The sequence below is a fragment of the Cyprinus carpio genome, chromosome B21 (genome assembly GCF_018340385.1).
Source record: "Cyprinus carpio isolate SPL01 chromosome B21, ASM1834038v1, whole genome shotgun sequence".
Lineage (NCBI taxonomy): Eukaryota > Metazoa > Chordata > Actinopteri > Cypriniformes > Cyprinidae > Cyprinus > Cyprinus carpio.
Window position 1 is genome coordinate 14,844,949 of NC_056617.1, and position 11,037 is coordinate 14,855,985.

Consider the following 11,037-nt stretch of genomic DNA (forward strand, 5'->3'; position numbering starts at 1 on the left):
CAAACTCCCCCTCAACTTTATTTTAACGTATATACCTCCCATATATCGGGCCCCCTCAAGATTCGTTAAGTTCTGTTTGTTGTCTTTCTCTTACAGTGAACCCACCCTTCCCCCTCCCTTTTTGCATCAATTCAGCCACCTTAGTCACACATATTCCATCTCTTTCTTTCAGTTTGTTCGTGATCGGGAAACATGGGTCCTAAATTGGTTCGGGCCTAGTATAAATGATTTATGGATAGAGATGTGTACCCCCAACCCTGGTCTATTTTCTATATAACAAATTGCTATTATTGAATTATAATCTTTTACTTTTATTTATATCTGTCGTCATTTATATTAATATTTTTATATTATTACATTTTATTATATATTGTTTTAAGAATTTTAATTAAATGTATTTTAATATCTTTCGAGTCCATCAGATTCCCAGCACTGCCCTGAGCACTACTGCCCATACCCATTCAGTCCATACGACCCCTTTGTCCTTCTTTTACTCTACCCCAGTAGCACTCTGTTAAATTCAACTAACATTCTTAATAACTTGTTTTGGTGTGGTTATTAGCTACGCTGAAAACACAGAGTAAATGACCCCAAAGTCATATTTGATGTGTTAAGTCACCAAGACATCTGACACACGTAACACGTTAGGATTCTTGTATGCTAACTCAACGTCTTACCCGCCTACTAAAGTAAACTTTGCATTCAGCCCGCCGATATCCCATTGGAACTTGCCGCAAGCCAACAAAAATAACTAACAAAACGCACTTTTCAAGTGCCTCAAAGGGTTGCCCGCTGAACGACCGCAGTCAAGCCGTGAACGCGCAATTTGTGGTGTGCAGGGTCCACACTTACCACACTTGTCCACCACCAAATGGACTTTGGTAAGTCCATTAAAGCCTCACTTTTTTGGTTTTTCTATCTTGTAAACTTACTGAACAGCTTTTCTTTCTTTGAATTATGGAACTCTCGTGTATGTGCTGTGTGGCATTTTGACGCAAAGTGAAAGATGGCGACGACCATTGTTGGTGGGGCCTGACGTCACTCCTCTATGATATCACTAGTGTTTGTTACTTTAATATTTTTATTTTTCTTTTTGGGTGAGTTTCTTTTATATTAAATAAATTTTTTGTTTTGTCCGTTTCATGTTCGCATTGTGGGTTTCTATAATATTATGAATTACGCAGTAACACCCTGCATCAGAGTTTGCTCATTTTTAGTTGTTGGGACTTTTTCGATTTAGGCGTGGGAAAATAATGTAGTTCGCTGCACTTGCCACCTACATTAACTATACGTGTTTCTGGTTGTAAGCTAATTTTTTAATATACATGGGCATTGTGGTGTGCTGCAAAGCAAAGACGCCGGTTTGAAGACGGGGTTAGAGTGGTTGGGTTGGTTTGAGTAAGTGGCGATCACGTGATAAGCATGTCGAGAATTTTTTGCAGTGAGTGATATCTGACTGTGTGTGTTGCCCAGTTTGCAAGAGAAGACGGCAATGGCGGGGTTTGCTGCGATTGAGTTTGGGGTTGGCGCCTTGTGTTCATGACTTTGCTGCCAGTTTACCAGAGTGGATATTTCGTCGGCATTGCGCTTTTACCTGGATGCAAAGTCTTCATCGAGTTTCAGAGGTGCCGAATTGAGTACTATATTAACTATATGCCTAAGACAGGTAAAGTCTGGTCACAGCCACATGTTGTCGTTTCCACGGTTCTTTTCATCAGACTTTAAAGATGTCTCTGGTTAATGCATGCTCGATTACAAAACAAGACTTTCATTTTAAATTTATTTTATTTCACATAATGTTTTGGACTTTTTAGTTTATCCCAGAGACGTGGTAAAGAGTGGATGATTTGGACTATCTATGTGATGAACTTTGTCCAACAAACGAGTCTAATTTAATTAGTACCCCAAGGATCAATTTGGGTCGTGGTGGGGGGGTCTAGCTACAGTGTGCAAACAGCAGTTTTACTGTCACTGTTTATCAATCCTAATCTACTCGAGCTTTGAAATTCAGTTGAATTTAAAAACTGTGTGGAGTTCTTTAAGCCTGTTTTTTGGTGTGGTCATTTTATTGACTTCCAAAGTAATAGACAGGCTTTTATCCAGGGAATTTTCAGGATTTCAAATTTTATTATTGTCATATTATATCTTAATTGTGGGTGATTTTAATATTCATATCTGTTGTCCTGGGAAGCCTTTGGTAAAGGAGATTTTTCAGACCTGATGGACTCATTGAATTTTATTCAGCATGTCTCTGGCCCTACGCATGAGAGAGGATATACTTTGGACCTTGTTTTTTCCTTAGGGCTGTCAATATTTGTGATGTTGATTAATGATGTTTGCATTTTCGGATCATATGCCTGTTACTTTCAGTGAAAATGTAGACAGAATGAAATGAGGGCGACTCAGAATCTCTCTTATGTTTGTTCCCATACAATTACTCCATCAACACCACAGGCCTTTGGTGAGGTTTTTATTTTTTTTTTTTTTTTTTATTTGTTGTGGTTTGAGTCTGTTACTGCTGATCCAGATAAATTACTTACTGTTTTTAATTCTGTATGTTCTGACGTCTTGGACACTGTTGCCTCCTTACAAGATTAAGCAATTGTAAGGTAAAATCCTCAGCTTGGTTTTAATGAACATACTCGTGTTCTTAGACAGCAGTGTAGGAAGGCAGAATGGGCATTGGTGGAAAAAAAAAACATTCTGGTCTTTCACCAGATGTTTACAAGACTCACTTCTCGGTATTTTTTTTACCATACCTCCATCTACAAGAGTTTTTAAGTGTTTTCTCTGGAAAAGTAAAAAACATTAGGTCCAATATTCGTGATTTGGATTCAAAGGTGGCAGAAAACTCTACTAGTGTCAACACTTTTTAATGAACTTGATCTGGTTTCATCTATTGATATTAGTCATATTATTACTAAATTGAAACACCCAGCTACCAGTTGGGATGTTTTGCCTTCAGGTTTGCTTGGTGCGACAGCTGACTTATTGGACCAAGTATTACATCTATTGTGAACTGTAGCCTTTCTACAGGTCTTTTTCCATCATGTCTTAAGCAAGCGGTCATTCAGCCCCTTCTCAAAGAAAGTCTGCTCTGGACCCTTTGGATTTCACAAATTATCGGCCAATTTCAAAGCTGCCCTGTATTTTGAAAATATTGGAGAAAGTGGGTTTTATCTCAGCTGACGCTCTTTTTTGGCATAATAATGATGTGCTTTTTAGTCTGGCTTTAGGGCAGGACACAGCACTGAATCAGCTCTATTGTGAGCTTTCAGTGATTTGTTACTCATTGCAGACTTGGGTAGTCGAGGAGCTTTAATTATGCTCGACCTTAGTGCAGCTTTTGATCTAATAGATCATGATATCCTTATTAAACATTTAGAGCATGTTGTGAGTCTGAGAGGGACTGTTTTAAAATGTTTTTTTTTTCTTATTTGATGGGACAATCCTTTTCAGTGAGGGTTGGGGAATTTTCTTCCTCTTCAGTCTCTACTGACTGTGGAGTACCTCAGGGCTCCATTTGGGACCTATTCTGTTGCCTTTAGGCCTTATTTTTTAAGAACACCAGTATGTCTAATCATCTTTATGCTGATGACATTCAGATTATATTTGCCTATTAGATCTGGAGGATCAACTTCTCTTTCATCTTTTTTCTTATGTCTTTAGGATGTGAAGTGCTTGTTAGAGCAAAATCGCCTACAGCTAAATGTGAGTAAATCTGAAGAAGTAATCATTTTTGGGACAAATAAGGTTGACTGTGACATAAACAATGTGTTTAGGTACATGGACAACTAATGTGCAGTCCCAAATGAGAAATCTGGGTGTAATTTTTGACTCGGCTCTAACGTTTGATAATCAGATTAAATGTGTGGTAAAAAGTTGCTTCTTTCAGTTGAGGACTATTGCAAAAATGAAATCTTTTTTGTCTGGTGCTGATCTTGAGATTCATGCATTTATCTCCTCCTGTTTGGACTTCTGCAATGCACTTTATTTGGGAGTGAGCCAAGCTCTTATTTCAAAATTGCAATTGGTCCAAAATGCAGCTGCGAGGCTCCGTACTAGTACAAAGAAAAGGGAGCATGTCACTCCAGTTTTGGAAAAGCTGCATTGGCTTAAATATCGGATTCAGTATAAGGTGTTGCTGTACATTTTTAAAGCTGTCCATGATATGGCCCCAGAATATATTACGGACCTGATTAATTTGAACTTTGGTAGATCTCAAAGATCATTTAAATGCTTACTGCTCTCAGTTCCAAAAACTCGCCTGAAAACAAAGGGGGATCGTGCATTTTTGGTTGCTGGCCCACGACTGTGGAATACCCTTCCACCTGACATCAAATCTGCACCCTCAGTTGATGTTTTTAAATCTCGCTTGAAAACATACTTGTTTTCTATGGCTTTTAAATGTTGACTTTGGAAGAAGTAAATTGTTTTAATTTTATTGAATTTTTTTTGTTATTACTATTCTCATCTTGCATGTTATGTTGCTTTACAGTCATAAATAAAGTAGACTTGAGACTTTGAGACATGAGATAATTAATTATTGGACATTTTTAAAAAGACTTAAGTAATGTTTTAATATTGATCTATTATCAACCTGAAAGAGCTCATATAATAGTTACACTGTAAGCCTATACAGGTTGATTGAACTTAAAAAAATGTATGGAAACTCGTTGCCTAAAAAAGTTAATTTTGTCTTGTTAAAAAAACAATACATTTCAAGTTTAATGTTTTTAAGATTTCAACAGTATTTAATTAAAAATATTTAGTTCATTGAACTAACAGTTTTTAATGCAATGCTGTTGAAATCTTAAGTACATTAAACTTGAAATGTATTGTTTTCTCAACAAGACAAAATTGACTTTATTAGGGCAATGAGTTACCATACATTTTTTAAGTTTCAATCAAACCTGTATAGTCTTAAAGGTATACAAAGCAGAACACTGAAGTGAAATCTCAACCTGGATAAATGTTATGACAGAACCCATACATTATTTAAATTTAGCTATTTACTGTAAATATTTAATTAAGAGAAAAAAAAAAAAAACACCTGCATTATTTGAAAAACTAACAATTTATTTGAATTCACAGTTTCAAAGAGTGACAAAACAATAAATTATCTTAATTACAATTACCCAATTTTAAATATTTAAAATAGTGTTTTAAAACATTTCCAAATATTTAAACAAACAATGTATGTTATAGTTTACTGTATTTAATATGGAATATGAACATTTGCTAAACACTAAAGCATAGTTTAAGGAATATCTGGAAAATATTTTTTATAACAAATGATGAAAGTGGGCCTTAATGAAATATGGATTTACTATACCTAGATTTACCTATTCATGTGGCAAGCTGATTTGCAACAGTCAGAATCTTGCCCTTCGACTCCTTCCTACCCAAACCTAGCAGAACTTTTTGAATGAAAAGAAAGGTATTGCCCCATACACCTAGGGTAGTTTAGGTGCAGTGCATAAGTCAACCCCCAACAAAAGACCATGGCCTGGGGCATGTTGTCTAAATTGTCCATTACAACATTCCCATCCAAGATGATTCCCACTGAGGATGGGTTGAGGTGGAAGGACAGGGGTTGCAGGGCCTCATCCTCATTTTATTTTATTTTTATTTTTTGGCTGAGGATTCCAACGGACACATGTTGGTATGAGTTTGCATCATTAGAAGCCTGGACAAGAATATGGAAATTACTAAAATAAATTTTAGCAGTGTACAGCTTTTTTTCTAGATTAGTTGTTCTAGACTAGTTTAGTTGTATGCAAGCATAAACTGTTTGTGAATTATGTACACAAAAGTATCCAGGAGTTCACTAATATTGAAATATTAAATTTATATGTTTGCTTTTGTATACAAGTCATTGCGCATGCATATGACATGAACTACTGATTACATTAAAATATGTAAAGGATGAGGATTGTAGATGTAGGATTATCCTGGATTGTAGTTTAAAGTTTCAAAGGTGTCATAACATGAATTCAAATTTCTCCTGAATGAATTAAAATTAAAAACCTCCTCCTCACTCCTTATTTCATTTATCATTTAACTAAAATATCACATTGTTTTTGGCGATTTCCTTTTTGTTTTTGCTAACATAAATGCACATTAAGAAAATCATACAATAAAACTATGAAAGTAAAAATGTATTAATAATACTTACAAAGCATGCTTTGAAGAACTCAGTTGGGTCATCACCAAGATGTATTGGAAGCCCTCTAATCGCAACACATCGCATGTCAGCGAGGTCGGAGGTCTTGTGTGTGGTTGTTGCAGAGACAACATTGTATCATTTGTCAAGTTTTCTTTTTTTATCATAATTTTGTCTGTGTTACTGAAAAGTCTTAAAGTGTAGAAGATTTTCAGTGATCTTAATTACAATATAATACATAGAAGTATGCCTATTTGTAGGAAGAAACTAGTCTACTATTATCTACTATTATTATTTGAAGAGACTGTGTGTGAATAACTGTGAGAAAGGTTGCAGTGAAAGAAATGAGTGAACTATTTTAAAACTTGAAGACCCTGCATATATGGAAAGAATCTGTTCAGGACCAGAAATACATTCATAACAGCTATTGATCATTCTACATATGGAAAAAAAAAAACACCTGTCTAAAAATACAACAATACATATATGGAATTCTGTAAACAGCTCCAGACATATATATATATATATATATCTGTGTGAAAAGGACGTTCTGGATTTGTCTTTTGGCAAACGCAAACTCAGCTTTGTTGTGATCAATAAAGTCAACTGGGCTTCAAAACCTCTCTTAGCAGTTTATTTTGAACAAGGAAAAATCCATAACATAATTGGCGACCACGAAGGGACGGGAGACAGGGCGAAAGAGCAAAAAGCTGCTGTGGGCTCTTTCTGGACAGTTGGAAGAGACACATGGCCATGGGTAAGCATTTTTTGCTTATAAAAAAAAATATGTTTGATTAATTCTCCAGAGAATAACAGTTTGTGCTAAGAAGAAAACTCTAAAAAGCTCTTCCAAAAATTTAAGAACCAAAAGAAAAAGGGGTTTTGAATCCAGAATGTATTGTAGTCTGTCAAATGTTGCATGCATATTATAGTTTTTAGGAAAAAAAAAGTCCCTGAAAGATGGTGGTATTATAGTTTTTAGAAAAAAAATCCTGAAAGATGGTGGTATTATAGTTTTTAGTAAAGATCTGAAAGACGATCTTAAAACCTGAAAGATGGGTTGGTAGTTTTTAGTTATAACCTGAAAGACGGTTTTGGTTCTATTGTATCATTGTTGTGTTATAAGAAATCGCTGACTTAAACGGAAGGTCTGGTAGGTGTCGATATTTCCCACCGGGATACGGACTAGAAAGGTGTTAGTATTTTTAATAGTAAAAATAGGGAAAGAAGTCAGCAGTCTTAAGTGGGAGGTTGAAAGGTGTTGAAGTTTCACACCAGGGAATGAGTCTAGAGAAAGATATATGTTGTATGTGTTTGCACTTGTGTAAATGGTCTGGAAAGCAAAGACAGCTTGACATCATAAATATTCTTTCTGTCAGGTGTTTTAAAGTAGTGCTGTCTGATTCTTTATTTAGACAAGTTAATGACATAATCCTTAATAGATTATTAGAATTGAAAAAGAAAATAAAAATAATATATATATATATATATATATATATATATATATATATATATATATATATATATATATATATATATATATATGTTACATTAGTAATATGGTTGTGAGATTCTAAGAGTAATCCGTGCTTTATTTGATAACTATTAGCATGTAGAGTGATTGAATGTGCAGTACTGATCCACACTGTATTTTTGATCACGGTAGCACATTAATTAGTGGGAAATTTCTTTATATGAAATTTTTATTAAAAATAATGTCAATTGTTTATTGCATGTTGACATATTGTGACCTAAAAGAAGGTGTTTTAGGGGCGCCCCCGAATGCAGTTTAGCAAGAGCTGGACTGTTTAGGCGAAAGCCCAAACATAGAAAACATCCAAACAAAAGAGGTGATTTAGTGGGCGATCAGGAGTGAAAAGTCTTGTGTGAGTCTAAACATAGGATTATCACCTACGGTCACAATACGATACAATAAATACAACTGAGGTTGGTATTAGAGTATAGGATAATTTTACAAAAGAATTATATTAGTAAAATTAGGACTAAAATATAATAATTAAGATTAAAATACAATATAGTAAAAAAAATCAAAGGGAAATGTTTTGAAAATTTATATTGATTAATCGTAAAGTAATAATCCAAAGAAAGAAAGAAAAAATAAAAATCACGATTAATTATGACAACTACTCCAGTAGGAATATTAGGGTTAAAAAATATCCATTGAGTAAAGAATTAATAGAAGAAATTTCAAACAAATGGCAAAAGAGAACTAAGGACTTAATGACCTAAATGGCCAAAGGAAGGAAACATTTGATGTATCATTGTGTTAGGAAATGAAATCATATGGAAAAAAAAATCATATGATAAAAGGACTAAGTGCTAAACGTAAAAAAAAAAGAGAAATAAAAAAAGAGAAAAGGAAGTGCTGGCACTGTTTAAAAAAGAAGGGAAAAGACATGCTAAAAAAATATCAAACAAGCAAGGAAAATATTGAAAAGAAGCAGATAAAGACAAAAGAAAAAAGAGGAAATGTTAGTTAAAGTACCACCACCACCTTATAGATCAAATGAAGGTCAGTTCCCCATGCTAAAAGGGACTGTAGGGAAATACAGATGGAGGGTTTAGAAAAAGAAAAACAAATTGCATTGGACGTAAGACCTAAAAAAACTTCAAGGGTATAAAAAGAAAAGCCTATTTTGCCTTTAGATTGTTCTAAACAAGCACGAACAGCATTGAAAAAAAAATAATAAACACAGTATGAGGGAAAATCAGAATGGGAGGAAGAATCATTTGACCAGTCATGGAAGAGAGAAGAGGATATAGAAGCACAAACACAGGTGATAGAAACAAAAATAGGTGAAAAAATTAAAGAAACTGAGAAAATAATACAAGATACAGATAAATTGATTAGAACTAGGAGTAGATTATTAAAGTGTAGGGAAAGAGTTAGTGAAGAGGAGGAGTTAGCATTTGATGAGGAAAGATGGTCACAAGGTAGGGAGAAGGGCACACTTAGATCACAGGCAAAACAACTTCCAGTTCTAATTAAAGGTACGCAGGGGCAGTACGTGCCATGGGCAACTCAGGACCTTGAGGGGCTGATTGCTCGCCTCCCCGACGTCCATGAGGGGGCTGGAAAATGGATCAAAACATCTGAAGAAGAAACAAAGGGCAAATTGCTGGCTGTGGGGGACATTAAAGCCCTTTTAGCAAAAAATCCTAGGAGGAACAAAGTTGGAAGAAGTCCTCCAAGCATCAGACCTGGAGAGAGCTGTAAATTCCTATTATATGGATGGGACTGTATTTGATGCATATCGCCCCGGAGTGTGGCAAGCATTGCGAGAAGAATACCCAACCAGAGTGGACCCTAAAGCATTAAAGGGAGATCAACTGGAGGAAACAGAAAGCCCAAACACCTACATACAAAGACAACTAAAAAAAGATGGAAAACAAGAGACTGAAGGGAACCCAGAAGGAGACCCACTAATGTCTACATTGTTCAGAAATGCCATTATTGATGCCATGCCACAACCAATAAAAAGCAAGCTGGAATATGTGGTTGGGTCTAAACTCCAAATCACATAAGGAGTTTTGTGACCAATCAGGAAAAAGAACTGAAGAAAAAAACTAACTCAAACTGCAACTTGAAGGAATTAATCAAAAACATAAGAAAAAGATTCAAGCAACAGTAAAGAAAGAAGAAGTGGAACAAATGATGATAAATAAATCCTGCAAGTGCTCCACCATCAACAGCTCAAATGACTCCACCACTAGTAACTCAAACGATCCCACCTGCTAGAATGCCTCCAAATACATATCAACCCCAACACCTATTATCCACATTTATGCTCAACAACCAGGAATGATGCAAAGGAAATAGGGTTTTAGGGAGACCCAAAGAATCCTATTGGGGATAGTCAATTTCCAATGTTAACAAATAATGCAAATCAAGAACCTATGTTTGAAAGTTAAAATAGAGGGTAAATCCACATCCATGTTGGTAGATACAGGAGTAGTTCTACATGTGTTTAATTCAAATAATCTTTGCATCTCCACATGTCTGGAAATTTGTAAAGACAATAGGATTTTCGGGACAAATGCAGCTAATTCCAATAAATGCTCCAGTGTGTCTACAAACCAAAAATAAAGTGGGATCATTCCAATCCTGGTATCACAATCAAACTCCTGTTAACTTATTAGGAAGGGATGCATTCTGCAAACTAGGCCTATAAATTGGTGATCTCCAGATGGCATATATATAGATATGCAAGGACTAGAAACTCAATGATGATGATTTCACAAACCAACAGTTAATGTATATTGGTTAGGACAAATAGAAAAAGATGTAAGACAAATTGTTAATAAATGGGGGAAAAATTAATTGAAGCCCATATACCTGAGGCACGGCTACCAAGAACAGGAATTCCACTGTACAATGGTATATGATCCTGAAATGGATACAGGAAAATAAAAAAAAACTGGCAAAGAAAAGACAACAGGGGCAAAAAATAGAAATGATTTCAGATTATATAATAGTGGGGAAAACGGGGAGCAGCAATGAACATAATTTGAAAATGATTATAAAAAAATTGGTTTAATGTAGAAAAATTCTGTTCCACATGTATCCTTATATAGGGGAAAGAGATTGGAAACAAAAAAGATATAGGACAAATGAGGAAAAAAAAAAACTAAACAGTGCCAATGGGAAGCAACAATAAATCCATTAATTTTTCATTCTATGGACAAAGACTATATTAAGATTTTATGCAATACCAAATTAACACGTGTCCCACAGGAAGTACTTGTAAATCATAAAAATCAAGTGCAAATGACAATTCCTAAAATAAAGAAGCTTCTAATAGTGAACTCTTTAAAAAACATGGAAAGTCAAGTTCCACCTGAATTATGGT